This window comes from Protopterus annectens, chromosome 3.part1 (assembly GCF_019279795.1).
Source record: "Protopterus annectens isolate FY-2018-M chromosome 3.part1, PAN1.0, whole genome shotgun sequence".
Taxonomy (NCBI): domain Eukaryota; kingdom Metazoa; phylum Chordata; order Ceratodontiformes; family Protopteridae; genus Protopterus; species Protopterus annectens.
Genome location: NC_056732.1, coordinates 1,661,658,287 through 1,661,678,663, shown reverse-complemented (window position 1 = coordinate 1,661,678,663; position 20,377 = coordinate 1,661,658,287). Strand labels below are relative to the sequence as shown.

General features: G+C 43.2%; 1 protein-coding gene across 1 annotated transcript in view; it reads left to right on the top strand.

Annotated features, from left to right (window-relative positions):
- Positions 1-20,377, top strand: part of LOC122798607 (ubiquitin carboxyl-terminal hydrolase 20-like) — a 1,084,102-nt gene that overhangs the window by 386,420 nt on the left and 677,305 nt on the right. The window lies entirely within an intron of this gene.

Below are 20,377 nucleotides of genomic sequence, written 5' to 3'. Positions count from 1 at the left end.
ATACGATCTGAAGAAGGCATCTGCCAAAAGCGCTTATCGTTTGGACAATTTCATCAGCTTTTTACACTCCAGTGAAGTATATGTTTTTGTCAGCTTTGCTTACAAAGCATCTATTAACTGTGCTTTAACAACTTGAAGCCTGAAGTTGTGGATGTTAATTACTAGGCTAATTATTTCAGCATCTCAGTGAAGCTTGCATTTTGTCAGCTTCACTTTTTAAGTTTTCAATAAATTGAGTTTTAACAGCCTGAAGTTTGAAGCTGTGGATGACAACTGCTTGGATACTTAACTTTTTTCAGTTTACCATATTCTAGTGAAGTTTACATCCTGTCAGCTTCACTTTTTAAGCGATTAATAAATTGTGTTGTAACAGTCTGAAGCCTGAAGCTGTGGACGACACCCAAGGTCGTTTTCTTTGTTTATTTGTCTACCCTCGGTGTCTTTAGTAGTGGTGAGGAGAATTTATTTCTTGAAATGTATGGCAGTGGTCACGGCTCATCTGAGACTGTTGGGATTCTGGGTGTTTCCATATCTGGGCGACTGGCTCCTCACCGCCACCTCCAGGCATCAACTAATCCTAGCAAGAGACTACACCATACACCTTTGCTCACAGTTGGGTATTACCCTCCATTTCGAAAAATCTGCGCTATCGCCCTCGCAGCATATTACATTTATAGGGGCAGAACTAGACACCGTCAACGCAAGAATCAGGTTGGCCCAATCAAGAATCGCAACTCTAAAAGATCAATTATCCAGGCTCTTAGCCCGCAACAAAGCTCCAGCATCCCAAATACTACAGCTTTTAGGCACAATGGCAGCCACTTTGATAGCAGTCCCGTTAAGCCGCATGCACATGCGAATTCTCCATTGGTTACTTTTCGCGCAATGGTTGTACCAGCAACTACCCATGTCACACGAGATCTGGTTAACCAATCTTTGCAAGAAAAATCTCAGCTGGTGGTTGCACAGCGACCAAGTAATAATAGGGCGTCCCTTCGTTCTTCCCCAACCCACAGCCACAATGACCATGGATGCTTCCCCGATTGGGTGGGGGGGGGGGCTATTTCAGGGAAAGTCTGTCCAAGGCACTTGGTCAAACATGGAAACGCACCTGCATATAAATGTCATAGAGCTGAGAGTGGTGTTCTTAGCGTTGCAACATTTTCACGACTCTTTTCCTCCAGGCACAATCGCTATCCAGACAGACAACATGTCTGTTGTCTGGTACATCAACAAACAAGGGGGAACCAGATTGTACCCTTTATGCCGGGAGGCCCTAAGGATTTGGCAATGGGCTGTATTCACCGGACACTTTCTGATAGCAACTCACATCCCGGGGACATTCAACGTGATAGCGGACAAACTAAGCAGAGCCATGCTGTTGCCTCACGAGTGGTCTCTCAATCAACAAGTAGCGGAAAACATTTTCCACAGATGGGGCCAGCCTTGCTGCGACCTATTTGCATCTCCGATGAATGCCAGATGCAACAGCTGCTTTGCCCTTTATCCCCCACCGGGGAAAGAACCGAGGGATGCGCTCGTACATGATTGGCCCTCGGGTCTCCTATATGCTTTTCCACCAATACCTCTAATTCCCAAATTCATGCAGAAAGCCAAAAGTCTGGGAAGGACTGTGATTTTAATAGCCCCGTCTTGGTCTTGGCAGATTTGGTTTCCCTTCCTGCGGAAATATCAACTGGAAGAACCATGGACCCTGGACCCAGTGCCGGATCTTCTGACTCATTCGTCAGGAGTTCTCCATCCCTCCCTCCCATCCCTGAAACTGACAGCTTGGCTGCTCCGATTCCCACACCAGCCAGGTCACATGAGTTGTCTTCTGCGGTCCAACATATTATAGTTTCATCTCATAAGCTTTCTACCAGGAAACTATATAACAGCAAATGGGAACGATTCGTTCACTGGGCTTCTCAACATGACATGGACCCTTATGTAGCACCTATCCATATAATTTTAGACTTCTTGTCGTTGTCGTTGCATGATGGCGTGGCTGCTGCCACCATTAGAGTTCAATTGGCTGCTATCTCAAACTTCCATGTAGGCTTCAATGGCTCTAACATCATGTTGCATAGGCTTTATAAAGCATTTTTAAAAGGGACCCATCATCTCAGGCCACCTATTAGGCATCCTGTCTACCCTTGGAATTTGAATCTGGTTTTATCCCAACTGATGCTTGCCTCCTTTGAACCTGCTTCATCCTGTCATTTAAAGTTTTTGTCTTGGAAAACCTTATTCCTGGTCTCCGAACTTCAAGCCTTGTCCTTCAAACCCCCATATTTGATTTTTCATCCTGATAAGGGTGTCCCTCAGGACAAATCCTACCTTTCTTCCCAAGATCTCTTTGGAAAGTAATTTGAATCAGTCCATTGAGCTCCCAACCTTCTTCAAACACCATACCAACAAACTGGAATATATGTTACACAAGCTTGATGTACATAGACAGCTGAGGTTCTATCTGGATAGAATGAAGGATTTCAGACAATCGGATCAACTCTTCGTGTCTTATGCAGAAAATAAAAAAGGTGTCTCAGTATCAAAAATCACATTATCCAAGTGGCTCTCTGATTGCATCAGATTCATTTATGCTTCTACTAATCAGCCATTAGAAACCAACGTCAAAGCCCATTCTACACAAGCTGTTTCTACATCATTGGCTCATGCAGCTCGTTTACCTTTAGATACCATCTGTGCAGCTGCCACGTGGTCAAAACCTCACACATTTATCACTCATTACAAAGTGGATAAGACCTCCAGGGACAGGGCTACGTTTGGTTCCACTGTGCTCAGGAATGTTCTCCCGTGAGCCACCCAGGATTAGGGTGCTTGGGACGCTACCCATGTGTAAGAACAAAACGGCGAGATAGAACAACTTCACATAAAGAAGTTATGTCCTTACCATAACGTTCCATGTGAGTTGTTCATCTCGCCTTTTTGTTCTTACATTCCCGCCCACCTTCCCCCTCCAGTCGAGTGAGATGGTTGCCTGGTAGATTGGTCCAGCTGTCAGTCTGTTTAGACTTTCCAGCTCTGCTTCTCTCCCCCTACTCTTATAGTTTTCTAAGTAGGTAGACTTTATAGTTTTATTCTGCCCGTAGGCTGTCTTGGTTGCAGCATACTAGATCTGGGGATTCATAGCAGAGCATCATGGGATATTCACTGGGTCTCGAGATTCTCTGAGAGTCTGAGCTCCGACCCATGTGTAAGAACAAAAAGGTGAGATGAACAACTCACATGGAACGTTATGGTAAGGACATAACTTCTTTTTCCCTTCGCACCAACCCTTCCTTCGCCCCTAAGATTTGCTCACAATCAAATTTTAATCAGACTATTGAACTGCCATTCTTCTTTCCAAACCATACAAACAAAGCAGAATATAAGTTTCATCAACTTGATGTTCACAGACAGTTGATGTTCTATCTACATAGAACTAGAGTTCAGGAAATCAGACCAATTGTTTGTATCTTTCTTGGAGATGAGAAAAGGGTTGCCAGTCTCCAAGATACCATTATCTAACTGGATTTCAAGTTGCATATCCTTTATGTACTCCTCCGATGGCAAAGAACTCCCATTTAAAATTAAAGCTCATTCCACCAGATCAATATCCACATCCGCTGCTTTCCAAGCCAGAATTCCAATGGACAGTATATGTGCAGCAGCTACTTGGGATACCCCTCATACTTTTATTACTCATTACAAATTGGACTTGGCCTCCAGGGACAGATCCTCCTTTGGTTCCACGGTACTCAGGAGTATATTCCCATGAGCCAACTGAGAAAAAGGTGCTAGGGACACTGTCCCATATGTAAGAATGAAGACGAGATAGGACTACAGAACATAAAGAAGTTATGTACTCACCATAACGTTCCATGTTTGTAGTCCATCTCGCCCTTCATTTTTACGAACCCACCCAGCTACCCCCGTCCATGTATTCCTTGGAGGATCTGGGGGCAAGATAATGTCTCTCTTTGCTTAGGGTTGGAGACCTTTCATCTTTGTCTGTCCCTCTGGAAATACTTCTATATCAGTATTATAGATAGCAGCAAACAAGATCTGGGGATTAAGCAAACAAGATTTGGAGATTATCAGTAGTGCATTATGGGATACCTACCTTGCCACGAGCCATGAGCTTTATAATCGGCTATGTCGTCGCTGAACCCATATGTAAGAATGAAGGGCAAGATGGACTACAAACATGGAATGTTATGGTGAGTACATAACTTCTTTTTTTTTCCCCAACTATGGCAACAAGGCAGAATATATGCTGCACCAACTGGGTGTACATAGACAATTATGTTTCTACTTACATAGGATAAAAGATTTCAGAAAATCTGACCAATTATTTGTATCCTTTTCAGACCCGAAACAGGGTGTTTCTGTATCAAAAGTCACACTTTCAAAGTGGCTATCAGATTGTATTACTTTTCCTTACCAATCTCAAAACAAAGAACTTTTCCATAAAGTAAAAGGTCATTCTACAAGAGCCATTGCAACCTCTTGTGCCATTCAGGTGAGACTACCTATTGGCACCATTTGTGCTGCAGCAACATGGGCAAGGCCTCATACCTTTATCACTCATTACAAAGTTGATTTGACCTCCAGGAACAGGGCCTCCTTTGGGTCCACTGTTCTGAAGAATATTCTCCCTTGAGCCACCCAAGAAAGATGGTGCTAGGGACGCTGTCCCAAACTGCTAAGAATGAAGGCGAGATAGGACAACATCACATCAAGAAGTTATGTACTGACCATAATGTTCCATGTGTGTTGTCCATCTTGCCTTCATTCTTGCATCCCACCCTCCTTCCCCCAGCCTTTTAATCCTGGAAGACTGAGCTGATGAATTGGCGATTAATGTCATCTGACCTTCTTCATTGCTGTATTACGTATTCAGTGACCTTTATTTAGCTATATCTGCAAACAAGATCAGGGGAGCTCTCGTAATGCATCATGGGATAAGGTTTTAGCCACAAGCTAGTGGTAGACCTCAAGCTTTGTATAAGGCCGAGTTTTCCGAACCCAACCTGCTAAGAATGAAGGCGAGATGGACAACACACATGGAATGTTATGCTGAGTACATAACTTCTTTTTTACCTGTTAGGGAGGCAAGTGGTACAGAAAATCTTGTTACAAAATGAAAAACAGGACAGTTTAGAGTCATAATGTGACACTTTCTTTTACATGAGTTAATACAGTAGAATTTACCTTTTTTGTACTTACATGATGGAACACCTTGTCCAACAAAAGAAAGTACAAATGTTTCTAACCTCTCCACCCCCCAAAAAAAACAGTGGGCTGCAAACTTATAACTGTTCTGCTAAAACAGTGACTCTGTCATTTTACTCAAGGTTTATGTAAGCTTGTGAAAGTTCCTGGTATCTGGTCTTCAAGTCACTGGTGGAACCTCTTTTTTATGAACCACTGAATCTGGAACACACATATCATGGGGCTGCCACAATGACAAATAACTTGTTGCTAAAAGTAAATATAACTAGTGTCAGGTATGAAAGAATGTTTTTTGATACCGTGTCTTTTAGTATATGGAGCAAGCTTTTGCTTTCTGATAAATAAGTGTGTCTGTCTACTTTTAAAAGATCGGGGATGATTGTATATATGATATATGAAAAACAAGCATGGGGTACACCAGTCAGGTTTCAAATAGCTGATTAGATTTGACTTATGATATTCAAACTTACGAGCCTATGTTTATCAGCAGCATAAAAAAAATTCAAGTAGTGGTTAGATGTAATGGTGTTAGTGTTATAAGCAGGAGCTGATTTGGACTTTTACTGGTAAAATGATGGCAGTGCAGAAAACTGGCAACGGTTCACAAGGTTGTAGTTACAGGTGGATAAAAAGTGCAGGACCAGAGAAGCAGTGTAGTAGTACTTGCAGATTATCAGTGGCAGCATGGGTCTGAGTGAAAAATTCTCCTCTGTCATGGTACAAGTAAAAGGAGGTGTGCCAAAAGGAAGACATGCATAGGAAAGCTTATCTACTGGCAAGTGATGCAGAATCAAGAGAGAAGTTATTGAGCTGTTATTTTTTGAAAAGAAAAAAAAGGTGCCAATGATACCATCCCATCAACTAAGAAGCCAAGACCACATGATCTCTTGCTTGAAGTCACAATGACCAAGCTCAAATATAGTAAACATTACTTCTCTAATCCAGGGCCAAAACTTTGGGAATCCTTTCTTTTCAAACTTAAAAGTAACCTCTTTCCCGTTATTTCAGATTCAGTTAAAATCATACCTGCAATTCAACTGAAGTGTAAATACCTTCTTCCAGAGCACATAATTTAGCAACTTCTTTTAACACTGCATAATATGTAACGTGATCTTGTCAGTCTCGCCTTTATTCTCACTGATGGGTTAAATCCGATCCATCGGATCCATCTCGGCCTTTTACAAAAGCTTGAGGCCTTCAACAAAGCTTGTGGGCATTCTCCCTTACCCATAGTACAACTTCCTAACTTCCTCTGATCTCGTTTGCCACTCTGCTTAAGATGTGGTTCCTAAGCAAGCTCTGGGCTAAGTACTTTCTTTTATTATTTAAATAACTTGCATTTCAACCTGTTGTTTTATTAGTTAGTTTAATATAGTTTTCTACCTTTTCTGATTATCCTTACCCAATTTTTTGTTGTAGAGAGCAAGTATTGATTCCCTTTGTTTCCCCTTAATGTCCGTTTAAGTTAGAGGACGTTTACTTATGTCCATTTAAGTTAGAGGACATTTATTCCTACCTTTCTGTTTCCCTTCATCTCCTTTATCGTCTGTTTAAGTTGGAGGACGATTTCTGTTTAAAAAAAATTTATTTGTTCTCGCTATCTTTCAGTCTGTTTAATTTGGAGGACTTTTCCTAGTGTGAGTGTCTCTCTAAGTGTGTGTGTGTTATTTGATAAATATGTCTCAAAAGCCAGAAGAGAAACCTCTTGGTTTCAAGAAATGCAAACAGTGTGGGAAGAAGATGCCCCTAAGTGATTTACATACTTTGTGTATTGCTTGGTGCCTGTTCATCTTAGAGTCTTGCTCCATATGCCATGGCATTAGCCAAAGAGATCTGATAGAGAACAAAAATAAACTTATTCTAAAGGGACTGCTGAAAACTCTTTTCTCTGAGGCTACTTTTACTGTGTCCTCCAAATCTGATGAATCAGCAAAATCTGACAAACCTCTAAAACGTTCCTCTTTGGCACCGAAGTCTTCCTAGAAGCCAAAGCAAAAAGTTCCTAGACTGTTTGCTCCAACAGAACCCTCAGGGCAGACAGTAGTCTCTGGATCCAAGAGTTTGTCAGAGCAGCTGGAATCATTGGCTCCCACTGAATTTAGATATCAGAACCATTCTCCTTCATTGGAAACAATACCTTCTCGGCTTCCATCTCCTTTTCTGGCAAAGTCAAGGTCTCTAATTCTTTCTACTCCGTCTACCAGGAGTTTGTCCAACAAAGATGTGAATAGTGTAGTGCAGAGGCTGCTAAAGAAACCAGCCCTGGCCAAGTTGTTATTGGACCTGAGCCCAAAGGATTCGGATCAGTAACAGTCCTTCCCTTTGGCACCTGCTGTTCCTCTGATCTATCCCCTGGCTTCAGAACTGGTAGATTATGATGTTCAAATGGTGTCTGTTTTGGATCCGGGTCCCGTAGGTTTCTCGGATCTGATGTCTACCCCGAGCATTTCTGCCTAGTCTTAGCAAAAGACCTCTACCAGCCGACAATCTCCACTGGGGTCTGCAGAGCCAGTTCAGATCTCTCCATATCTGACCCTGCTTCTGAGGGCTTTGGCACAGCTGAGTTCGGCTCCTACCTCTGCCTTGGAGCTTCTGTCTCCTGCGCAAGAGATTTCTTCGGCTCCGACAACCCTTTTGTTGGATCTGGGCTGTCCTTCGGAGAAGGGGTAGACTACTTTTGAGGTCATAAGGAGGGCTTTGACTACATCCCAGTCTAAGACACAGCCTGCCTTGGATCTTCCTTCCAGTTCTGTGCAGATGTCTTTGTCTTCTCACATACCCTGTCCGTAGGACCGCAGAGACCCCAAGCCTAAGGATGTCCAACAGGGGAGCCCCCCTTCTGAAACTTCCCCAGACTACCCCATTGAGGATATCCCTTGGAAGAGGGACCTGCAAGAGGAAGCATCTTGACTCCCCAGAGGAGTATGTCGCATCTGATACCGACCTTGATGAACAGAAGGGTCCCCACAGTCACCTCCTGAAGATGTCTCTTTTGGAGACATCTTGGAAATTTTAAAGCAGAAAGGTGACTGGCACATCACATCCCCTTCTGCTGAGGAGTCAGTATATCTGAAGGCTTTCGGGTCTCACCCATCAACCTCTTGGGTGACTCCGCCTTCTGATGAGCGTATTGAATTAATCTCTTGGAAGGCTTGGGAGACCCCAAATTCCATAGAACCAACTCCTGGGAGGCCAAATAAGTACATTACGGCCCCCAAGGACAAGCTGTTCTTATGAAAGATGTAGCAGTTGATGCCGTGGTCATGGCAGCGGCCACTAAAAAGGAACTGAGACCAGTTTCTCTATCCATCCTCCAAATAAGGATTCCAGGACCATCAATAGGTATGGGAAGTGTGTCTTTTTGTCAATGACCTTTGCCTTATTGTCACTGAACTACTTGACCCACTTTACCAGATTACAGAGGGATCTGTTGAAGGAACTTTCAGACTCCCTCAAAAGAGCTGCAGATGATGCAGTGGCAGATAGTCATCGCTCAGCTTACCAGACTCAATTCAGTTGTAAACCCTTCCATGCGGGCTCGTATTTTGTATAGCAGGTGGAACAAGTAGGGCTGCAGGTTCGGGCATCTCTCGTAGGAGGCAGTTCTGGATGCGCATTTGCAATTTCGTGGAGCCCTTCAGGTTTTCCGTCATTAAAGCCCCTTTTGATGTCTCTTCTCTTTTTGGGCCTAAAGTAAAAGAAACTCTTAACAGGTGTGAACAGGAAGGTAAGACTTTGTCTACCGTTGGAGAATGTTTTTCCACACCTACCAGACACTTTCCCAAAGGTCATAGAGGTAGTGGGAAGATTTTGTTCAAAAATCTGAAAGGTCTTTCCAGGACGCACAGGGTGAAAGTTCCTCTAGGGGCAGGTGGGGGGGCAATAATGGAAGACACCATCCTTTCAGCAGGGGAGGCCTGCAGAGTCAGGGCTCCAGCGAATCTTTTTTTTTGGTAGGCCCTTTCACCACTCCTGAATGGGTGCTCAATTGCTCACCTCTGGAGGCAGTTGGTGGAAGATTGTCTCTGCACCGTGAAACCTGGCAAAAGATAACAAGCAAGAGTGCAGGACATAATATCCAGGGGATATATTATTCCCTTCTCTTTCCCCACTCCTGCAAGCAAATCAGTTCCAGACATTCCACCTAGTCAGAAGGAATAAGCAACATTATAGGTTCATAGGTTCATACTAGGCTATCTGCCCTAGGGCATTTATAAGCCTAGCCAGAGTGTGTTTGGCTTTCGCCACCCATTTTAAATTAATTTTGCTATGCCTTTTTTTGAGGTTAGTATACTGTGCCTCTGTCTAACAGTGACACAGAAGTGATAGCTGGGGTAAACCTACGATCTCCCATCCACTCATCAAGATTCCTCTTGAAGAGAGTCAATGTGGGACTTTGCCTAACCTGGACTGGGATTTTATTCCAGAGTGAAGGGAGCCTCTGGGTTATGAATCTGTCCCTCCAGCATGTCCTATTTATTTCAGTGCTGAGGTTCAAGTCTCTCGAGCACGTAGCTCGATGGGATTTGGATTTTCTGAGGTGCAGCATGTCCATTAATTCCGGGTTGGACATGGCTTTATACGTCAGGCACAGATTGCCTCTGAGCAGGCGGTATGCCACTGAGTAGAGCTGGAGTTTCTTTAACCGGGCAGCATATGGCATCTGTTTGAGCCCTTTGATCCTCTTGGTGAGGTACTTTTGGGGTCTTTCCAAGTTGCTGCAGGTGTCTGGTAAGGTACATCCCAAAAGGGGAATTGTACTCAATTATGGGCCTGATGAGGGATGAGTAAAGAGGCACGATGACCTCCCCTGATCTAGATGTGAATCCCTTCATGATTAGGTGGGCTATATAAAATGTTTTTCTAACCACTTTGACCACGTGGTTGTCAAATGAGAGATTGCTATCAACTTGGGTCTCTAATGACTTCTTCTGTACTTAATGGATTACCACTTATGTGGTAATTTGTGGGCACTTTGTTTTTGCCAAAGGGGATGACTATACACTTTTTGGCGTTTAGCTTGAGGCCATGGCTCTGGCACCAGTTGTCTGTTTCTGTGAGGCCCTTTTGGAGGATGCTTGTGTCGGCTGGAGAGTTGATTATGGTGCCCAGTTTGCAGTCATCTGCGAACTTGGTCAGCCACAGTCCTTCCGTGTTGGCCTGTACCGCCAAGAAATATATACCGAACAAGAGAGGTCCCAGGACTGAGCCTTGTGGGACACCACTTGTAACTGGTTTGGAGTCTGACATGGCTCCAGCAATTCTAACCATGTAGGTTCGGTCCTTGAGCCAGTTTGTAACCCATCTAGTGACATAGGGGTTTATATTTAAGCTGGTGACTTATCTATAATGCCCGAGTGGGGTATTGTATCGAAGGCTTTTGCGAGGTCCAGGTAGACTGTGTGGACCACCTTCCCCTCGTCAATGGCCTTGGTGACTGTTTCAAAGAAATCGACCAGGTTTAAGAACCAGGATCTGCCCTTAACAAAGCCAAACTGGGTAGGATCCAGTGTCTGTAGGTCCCCAGTATCTTTATTTATGAGGTCCATGATGATCCTTTCCATAGCTTTGCAGACCAAGCTAGTCAGGCTTATGGGGCGATAGTTTCCAGGATCCGTTGAGGCACCACCTTTGTGGAGAGGGACCACTGTTGCTGTACGCCACTCTTTGGGTACATATCCTGTAGTAAGGCTAAGTTTGAACAGTAGTTTTATGTTTGGGTTTAGCTCTTCTTGGAGTTCATGTAGGACGCAGCCCGGGACACCATCTGGTCCCATTGATGCTGTGTTTTTGCTTTGGAGAGGCGGCTCTTACCTGAGCATCTGAGATGTCAGGGGGGCAGCACTCTGTTGGGATAGATATTTGCCCTTTTGGTGGGGAGGGGGGGGAGTTTGCACTGAACCTGTCAGCTAGGATGTTGGCAATGTCTGTGGGCTTAGTGTATTTTTTGTCATTTTGGACTAATTCTGAGCATATCTGGGAATTCCCACCCAGGTTCCTAACATAACTAAAGAAAGCCTTGTGATTATCCTTTGTGTCATGTGCAATTTTTCTCTCGAAGCTGGCCTTAGATCATTTTATGAGTGCCCGTAGTTTTTTGCTAATACTGATCAGAGGTGCCTTCCCTTTTTGGGATTTTGCTCTATCATGTAGTAGCTTCCTCCTTCTATTGTATAGTTTGTTTATGGCTGGGGTCCACCAGACAGGACGTCTGCCTTTGGAGGATTGGGTCTTGGTTTTATTTGGGATTGCATGATCCATGCATTCCTGAAGGTGTTCATAGAATGTGTTTATAAAGGATTCTGCGGTCTGGGCCGTATTTTCCACAGGCCCGGGGGCTTTGAAGAATTTCGCCTCGGTTTTGAGGCGTGTGAAATTTGCTTTAGAGAAGTTTTTCACTGTGGTTTTCTGGGCAGGGGGTGGGGTTGGGATGTGAATATCCAGTGAGATTAGTTTATGGTCTGATCTTACCAGTGAGGGATACACTTCTGGTCTGGAGCATAGTGTCCACATGTTGGTGAAGATCAGGTCCAGTATGTTTTCCCCTCTTGTGAGAGTGGTAACAAGTTGTTCCATAGCATTGGATGGGAGATCGCAGATATACCCCAGGGATTACCTCAGTGTCACTGCTCAACAGAGGCACAGCAAAATAATGGGTATAGTTCCCCATACTAAAGGGGTGGCGTAAGCCACAAAACTATGGGCTAGGCTTGTAAATGCCCTCGGGCAGATAGCCTAGTATGAACCTATGAACCTATTTGAGTTTATAAATTCTGGGAACCTTTGGGCTAGGGTGTTGGAGCTAGAGTAATGCTCCCAGTCTATGTTTGGGTAGTTGAAGTCGCCCAATATAATGGTGTTTGGAGAGACCTTCATATTTTCCAGTGTTTTCAGAAAGGCTGAGTGGGGTTCCTGTGTTTGGGAGGGTGGTCTGTAGCAGGCTATAAACTGGAAGGCAGTTTTACCCACAGTTAGTTGCACATGGATAGTCTCTGATGCTTCGTGCTGTGCCACCAACCTGGAGGTGTGGGTATCTTTGACGAATATTGATACTCCCCCTCCTTTTGTGGTTCGGTGCAAGTTTTGGGGCAAAAAAGCATGGTATGAGGTATAACCTGGTAGTGCTGGGGTGCTCTCGGAGCCTTGAACCAGGTTTCTAGTACTGCACAGATATCGATGTTCTCCATGCTAAGGAGAGTTTCGAGTGTGTGCATCTTGAGGTTTAGACTTCTGGCGTTGTGTAGCATTACTCTTAGTTTCTTATCCCTTGTGATACCTATGGAGGTGGGTTTGTCTTCTGAGCCTTGCCTAAAAAGGCACTATGGGGTAGCAAGAGCCTTTGCCAATATCCGAAAGCCCAGGGGTGACAGGTGCAAGCCGTCCCTAGCGAAGCATCGTTACTTGTCGAGCATGTCATCCCAGGCTGACAGGCATTGGATCCCCTTTGAATGACACCAACACTTAAGCCAATTGTTGAAATTGATCATCTTGTCTTCATACTGTGGCATCATTCTTGGTGAGGATAAGATGCTACTCAAGGTCAGGGTCATACCGGCCTGGGCTACATGCTCAGAGAGCTCCTCTATGTCTCTTTTCATGTAGTCCAGGGAGGTACGCCTCAGGTCATTCACACCAGCATGGACAATGACTGAGTCATATTTGTACTTGCCTTGGAGTGACCGGAGTACTTGTGTTATGTGGCGGATCCTAGCGCCCGACAGGCAGCTCACCGTGACCTTCTCCTTGTTCAGCCTGGTGAGCGGGACGTCAGTGTGCCTGACGATAGAGTCACCTATTACAAGTGTATCAGGTGTGTTGTTTAGCCTTAAGGGCTGTGACTGTTCGGCACACTGGCTTTGTGAGCTATGTGTTGCACGAGTTTTGTTTTGGGGTAGCGGTTGCTTGGGTGTCTGCTTTGGAGGTCTCTGCTGCTTAGCCAGATTTTTATTTAGAGCCTCCGAGTATGTTTTTGTGTGTTTATGTGTTTGGTTTGTTGTTGTGGTAGGTCTATGTGGGACTGGAATTGTAGTGTGTGATTTCCTTCTCCTCCTGACTGGTTACGCCAGTACTGAGTTGAGAGAGCTTAGCCTCCAGTTTAGCTATATGGTTGCATCTCTCACATGTGTTGGAATTTGTTGGGAGGAGGGGAGGGTTGTCTGTGTACATGAGGCAGTTGTAACATTGCCTCAAGATTCCCAGATTCACCAGCTGGACCGGAGAGGAGATTGACAACTGACCTTTGGACATGCTAGAATAGTATTGGGAATTCCTTTATAATTGAAAAAAGGGCCAATGGGGAACAAGGTACTCAAGGGGAGTTTGTGAGGGTGTAGTGCTTTTAATTTTTTAGAACTGACTTGTATAATTTCTTTAGTGAGCAAGTGCCAGGTAACTTAAATGCAATGTGTTACAGGTAACTTAAATGCAAAAACGACAAACAGTAACTTTCTTTCAAGTGAAACAAGGAAATAAGTACAGTAAGCAATGCTGATATCACTAGGGATCCACAGAAGTGCTAAAAGGCCGCGTTTTAGGTGGAATTAGCGTTTCAGGGAAATAAACAAACAACAAGCATACAAACAAAGCTAGATTCAGCAGGCCTGGATCTAGTCTATGCTACAGCAAACAAGGTGTACCAATTTCAGTAAGAAACAGTTAGAATATGCAGGCACTATAAGTCTTTAACCAGAAATTCCCTGCTCAGAAGGGCAGAGTCCAGCCTCTCCTCCCACAAGAGTGCAGAGAAATTCAAAAGTTGCTGAGAAAGAGTTATCCAGGAAGTCCCTGCAGACCAGAGAAGATCTGGAACTTACTCAAGATTCTTTTTAGTTCCAAAGAAAACAAGGGACGGGAGACTCATGTTGGATCTCGGCAATCTGAACACATTTGTGAAAAAGACCAAGTTTTAGATGGTGACACTGCAGTCAATACTTCCATTCTTGGAAAGAGACAATTAGATGTGCTCTATAGATGCATACTACCACATATGAATGTAAAGGTGATCCAGAAGGCACTTGTGCTTCCGGCTAGGAGCCAGCCACCTCCAGTTTCAAGTTCTGTTCTTTGGTCTCACTACAGCTCCAGAGTGTCCACCAAATGCATGGCAGTAGTGGCGGCTCACCTGAGACACTGAGGATTCCGGTTGTTTCCGTATCTGGACGACTATCTCGTAACCACCTTCAACTAGGCATCTTCTGCTACAAGCTGGGGTCTATACTCTCCAATTCTGTTCCTCCCTAGGTATTACCATAAATTATGAAAAATCTGCTCTAGAGCCATGTCAGAACTTGGTCTTCATATGAGAAGAGATAAACACAACTATATTGATAGCAAAACTTAGCAAGACTGATGATTCTACCACAATATGCACTGCCCCAACAGTCCAAAAATTACAACTTATTACCCAACAATCCTTCTCTGAAATAGAAAAATTACTTTCCAACTCTCATCTTATTCTTTACCCTAAAAAAACTCAGCTAATGTTGTTTCATCCTTCTAAGGCTACTGACTCTATTCCATCTTTTCAAATTATTTATTGTGACAATACCCCCATCTCACCTGTTACCCATACTAAACTTCTAGGCATAGTCATAGACCACAATATGAAATTTGGCAAGCATGTAGCTCAAACTATCACAAAGGCGCATAAAAAGATAGGTACCCTCTATAGATGTCAAAATTACCTAACATCTGAAAGTAACGTTACTATAGCAAGAACCCACCTTCTCTCCACTCTTTTGTATGCCTCCCCTGTCCTAACCAATCTAAATAAAGGAGCTTAAATAAACTATCAGTCTGCTACAACAAAATAGTAAAATTTGCTACTGATTCACCATTTAGATCCCATCACTGCCTATCCCTTAGAAAACTGTCCTGGCTGGAATTAACCAAAAATTATTATTTTTAACCAACTTATCTTGGGCCACCAAATCCTCTATCACCCTAATAAAACCCCTTCCCTGCAAGGACTCCTTCACCACTATACAAGCAGTCAACTACTACGAAGTACTAATAAGGCACTGATTGACATAACTACAAGCAAATATAACTCTGGAGACTCTCTATATTCCACTACTGTAGCTAAAGCCTGGAATGCTCTCCCTCTTAATATCCGGTCAGTACAAAACACATGCGACTTTAAGCACCTTCTTAAGGCACATTTAAATAACTCTTGGTCTTGTGCTTGAATTGACTCTGGATAACTTTTACATTTTCCTCCTTAATCCACTTCCTTTTCTCCTGTCTTCCTCCTTTGCTCTGCCAGTCTTTGTTTCCTTACTTCTGCTTTACATGCTTTCCCTTTCAGTTCACTGTTTATTCTGCTGTTTCCACTTATTTCACCATCATATGCCTTCACTATCAGTACAGCAAGAGGTTCTCCGGTTCGATCCTTGGCTGGGGTGCCTTCTGTGCGGAGTCTGCATGTCCTGTCTGTGGTCATGTGGGTTTCCTCCGGGCGCTCCGGTTTCCTCCCACATCCCAAAGACATGCTCTAGGTGGATTGGACACTCTAAATTGACCCTAGGCGTGAGTGTGTGCCTTCTGTGGAAGGTTGGGCACTGGGCTGGCAACTCGACACTGTAAAAATTCCACTGCCAATCATTGCTATTTTGTTGTAGCAGATTGATAGTTTATTTAAGCTCCTTTATTTATATTGGTTAGGACAGGGGAGGCATACAAAAGAGTGGAGAGAAGGTGGGTCTTGCTATAGTAAAGTGTGATAAGAGACTTAGGGACACAAGTGGACAGTGGTCTCACCTTCAATAACCACATTGCCACAACAGTCAGGAAATCCTTCTATGTGGTACACCTCATCACTAAGGGCTTTTCATCCAGAAAAAAGGAGGTCATTGTCCCACTGTACTCATCCCTCATTAGACCCATTATAGAATACAATGCCCCGTTTGGTATGTACCTCTCAAGACATCTGCAACAACTGGAAAGGCCGCAGAAATACCTCACTAAAAGAATCACAGGCCTAAAGCAGATGCCCTATGCTGACCGCCTTAAAAAAAACTCCAGCTATATTCTGTTGCATATCGTCTACTCTGAGGTGATCTCTGCTTAACATACAAGGCCATGTCAAACCCAGAGCTGTTGGACATGCTACACTTAAAGAAATCCCAATCCCTCAGAGCCACACGCTCCAGGGATCTAAATCTTGTCATCACAGTAAACAAAACATGCTGGAGAGAGAGGTTCCTGACCCAGAGACTCCCCAGACTCTGGAATAGACTGCCCATACATGTCAAGCAGAGTGCTTCTTTGGCCCTCTTCAAAAGGAACCTTGATGATTGGATGGGAGAAAGGAAATTCACCCCGGGTATCACATCAGTCGCCCTGCTAGACAGGGGTCCAGGGAAGTAAATAGTGTGGGAAGAAATAGCCAGGGAATTGTTATGGCTAGGCTTGTATAGGCCCGAGGGCCGATAGCCTAGTACCAACCTGTGAGCAGACATGTCATCCGCTAAAAGCCGAAAGAAGAAGATACCGTCACTGTCAGTCAATAATTGAAAAATTTTTTTTATCTAATAATAATCCACTCAGTCTTTCTGTTTTTCTGCTACTGTCTTGTACTGTATCAGCCAATCCCTAGTTAGGCGTCTTCATTCTATTTCCTAATTATTGTTGTAACCATGACTTAGACATCCATTTTACTTCAAATGTTGTCTAAATGTTATATTTTTGCTCTCTATCTTTACTTGTTTAGTATTTTATTTATATGTTCCCTGTTCTTCCTATCTTGTTTACCACTGTCTTTCTTTCATTGTATATAATGCTGTTTGATTTGTATGATTTTATTGTAAATTTCTGTGTGCTATGTTTGGAGATTTTCCCTCAGGCCTCCGTTGAAAATGGGCAATCTTGCCCAGTCAGACTTATCCTGGTGAACAAATGTAAAATAAATAAATAAATAAGACAGAGTAGATGATCTTCGCCATTATTTAAGACTGTTAATCAGGAAGAAACTGGCTTCTGCCAAACTAGTTCTCCAAGTTCTGGGGAAAATAGCTTCTTCAATTATTCTCATTCTACTAGCTCATCTCCACATGAGAATCCTCCAGTGGTTACTTTCGACACAAGGGAAATTCTAGATCTTCCTATGACTCAAAATCAGGATAACCAATTCCTACAAAAAGGATCTCCAATGATGGCTTCATTCTCTGTTACTATCTCAAGGCCGTCACTTCATTCCCAAGCCACGGTGACCACAGACACTTCCCAGATAGGGAGTGTGGGGGGGGGGCATTATCTTAGGAAGACAGTTCAAGGCATCTGGCAACTACGCGAGGCTCATTTGCATATAAATGTCCTGAAGATGAGGGTGGTGCTTTTGGCATGTCAGGCATTTTAAGACTCCCTCCCTCTGGGAGCGACAGCAATCCAGTCGGACAATATGTCTGTGGTATGGTACATAAACAACCCGGGGGGGGGGGAACAGATCTTTACCCCACTTTGTCGAGAGGCTCTGAGGGTATGGCTATGGGCAACAGCTTCCAACCACTTTCTGATAGCAATGCACATTCTAGCGAAGTCCAATGTAATTGCAGACAAGTTGAGCAGAGCCATTTTATGGCTGAGCTAGTGGTCCCTCAGTCAGAAAGTTATGGAAGAGATCTTCTGAAAATGGGGCCAGACTTTCTGTGATCTCTTTGCTTCGCCCACCAATGCCAAATGCAGCAACTACTTTGCCTTGATCCCTCCTGTGGGGGAGTCACCAAGGAATTCACTTGTTCACAATTGGCCCCCGGGACTTCTTTATGACTTTCCGCCAATCTCTCTAATTCCCACATTTTTGCAGAAAGCCAGTTTGTTGGAGATGACAGTAATCCTAATTGCCCCCTATTGGCCTCAACAAATCAGGTTCCCCTTTCTTCAGCCTCGTGTGGGATGAACCATGGATTCTGGACCCTGCTCTGGAACTTCTGATTCACCTGTCAAGAATGGTTCATCCCAATCTGGACAATCTCAAACTAATAGCTTGGCTGCTCCAGTTCCTCTGATTGCCAAGTTTCCTCTCCACGAGTAAATTGTACAGAAGTAAATGGAAAAGATTTGTTTCATGTGCCAGCAGTAATCAGATAGATCCCTTTACTACACTCATACATTCTATTCTAGAAATTTTGGCGAAACTTTTCAGTGAGGGTGCTGCCGCAGCCACTATTAGAGTTCAGTTGGCAGCAATTTAAAATTTTCATATAGGAGAAAATGGGTTTGGTATCATGTCAAACTGACTTAGTAAAGCATTCTTGAAGGGAGCTACGATGCTAAGATCCCCATGCAAAAACCCTTCCCCACCTTTGGATCTGAATTTTGTATTGTCAAACATGATCTGTCATCAACAGCGAAAAACCGACACAACCAGGAACCAGAGAGAAGCAACCAAACAGCAAAAGTACACTGGTGGAAACAGGTGCTTGACCGTTCTTTTAGCATAAACCAAATTTATTAATCCATTATTCATCCGAAGACTTCATCAGAAATAAACAACCACATAATGTTGCAGCCATATTTAAACCACATTTGTTAAACAGTTAACCAATAGGAAAAATACTGATGTTAACCCTTAGTGCATCAAACAGAATAAATGACAGATTTTCTATACTTTGAAAAACCTTTGATGTTTAAACCAGGAGGAAGTTGAGCAGGTAACTGAATCTACCACTCAACTTCCATCCTTTCCACTTCATTCTTAAAATCACCTCCCCTTAAGTCCATATATACCACATCCAAAACAGAAAAAATAAATGTCTTTCTTAAAACTGGAACATTTTATAGAATGCTTGTACAGTGCATTATTCTCATAATGTGTCGTAAGAGCATATACCTCTTCCCTAATTCTAGTACCCAGACTTCTGGTAGTCATGCCAACATAAAATGCTATGCATAACGTACATAAAGCAACATAAACAATTCCAGTAGAGGAACTATCAAATCTACCTGGTACTTTTATAGTTCTGTTACAAGTCTTCAGATGAATAGTGGATTAATAAATTTGGTTTACGCTAAAAGAACTGTGTCGAGCACCTGTTTCCACCAGTGTTCTTTTCTATTATCTGTCAACCCTTCGAGCCATCTGCTACCTGTGACTTGAAGTATCTTTCTTGGAAAACACTTCTGTTAGTGGCCATTACCTCAGCAAGGAGAGTTTTGGAATTACAAGCTTTATCTGCCAAAAAAACTTACATAGTTTTTTATAAGGACAGAGTTTCTTTATGCACCATCCTCTCATTCCTACCCAAAGTTGTGTCAGAAAGTAGCCTTAATCTATCGAGCTACCGTTTTTTTTCCCGAACTTTCAAAATAAAGGGGAATATTCATTGCATCTTCTGGTTGTTCATAGTCAATTATGTTTGTATTTACACAGAACTTCAGGAATCAGACAATCAGATCAGCTATTTATTTCTTACTCTGATGTTAGCAAAGGCCAGACAATGTCCAAAGTTACCTTATCCAAATGGCTTTCACATTGTATATCCTTCATTTATATCCTCTAAGAACAAACCTCTCGCTACCACTGTTAAATCTAATTTCACCAAGTCGGTGACTGCTTCTGCAGCTTTTCAAGCTAGGTTACCTTTGGATAACATCTGTGCTGCAGTGACATGGGCAAAACCTCATACCTTTATTACTCATTACAAAGTGGATTTGGCATCTAGGAGTAGAGCATATTTTGGTTTTGTGGTTCTGAGGAATAGTCCCATCAGTAAGATGAGATTGACAACAACACCTAAAGAAGTTATGGACGACATACATAGAATGTTATGCTAAGTACATAACTTCTTTTTATCTCATTTAATATTCACATACAATTGCATTTTCCAGTATAGTACAAGTTGTTCCACTGTTTTGACTTCAACTCATTTTGTGTGTATGTGTGTGTGTGTGTATGTGTATATATATATATATATATATATATATATATATATATATATGGGTCTACATATGGTCGACGGCTCATTTGGTCAACAACCAGTACTGAAGACACTTAACAGGGATTTGCCCCCTCCCCAAAGTTGTGTGACCCTGTGACCCTGGAGTTGATATATATAGATGGGGGGCACAGCCCCCCACATTGGGGGGTGTTTGGGGCAAAGCCCCCCACTAATATTCATTTAAAAGTCCTTTAAAACATGAA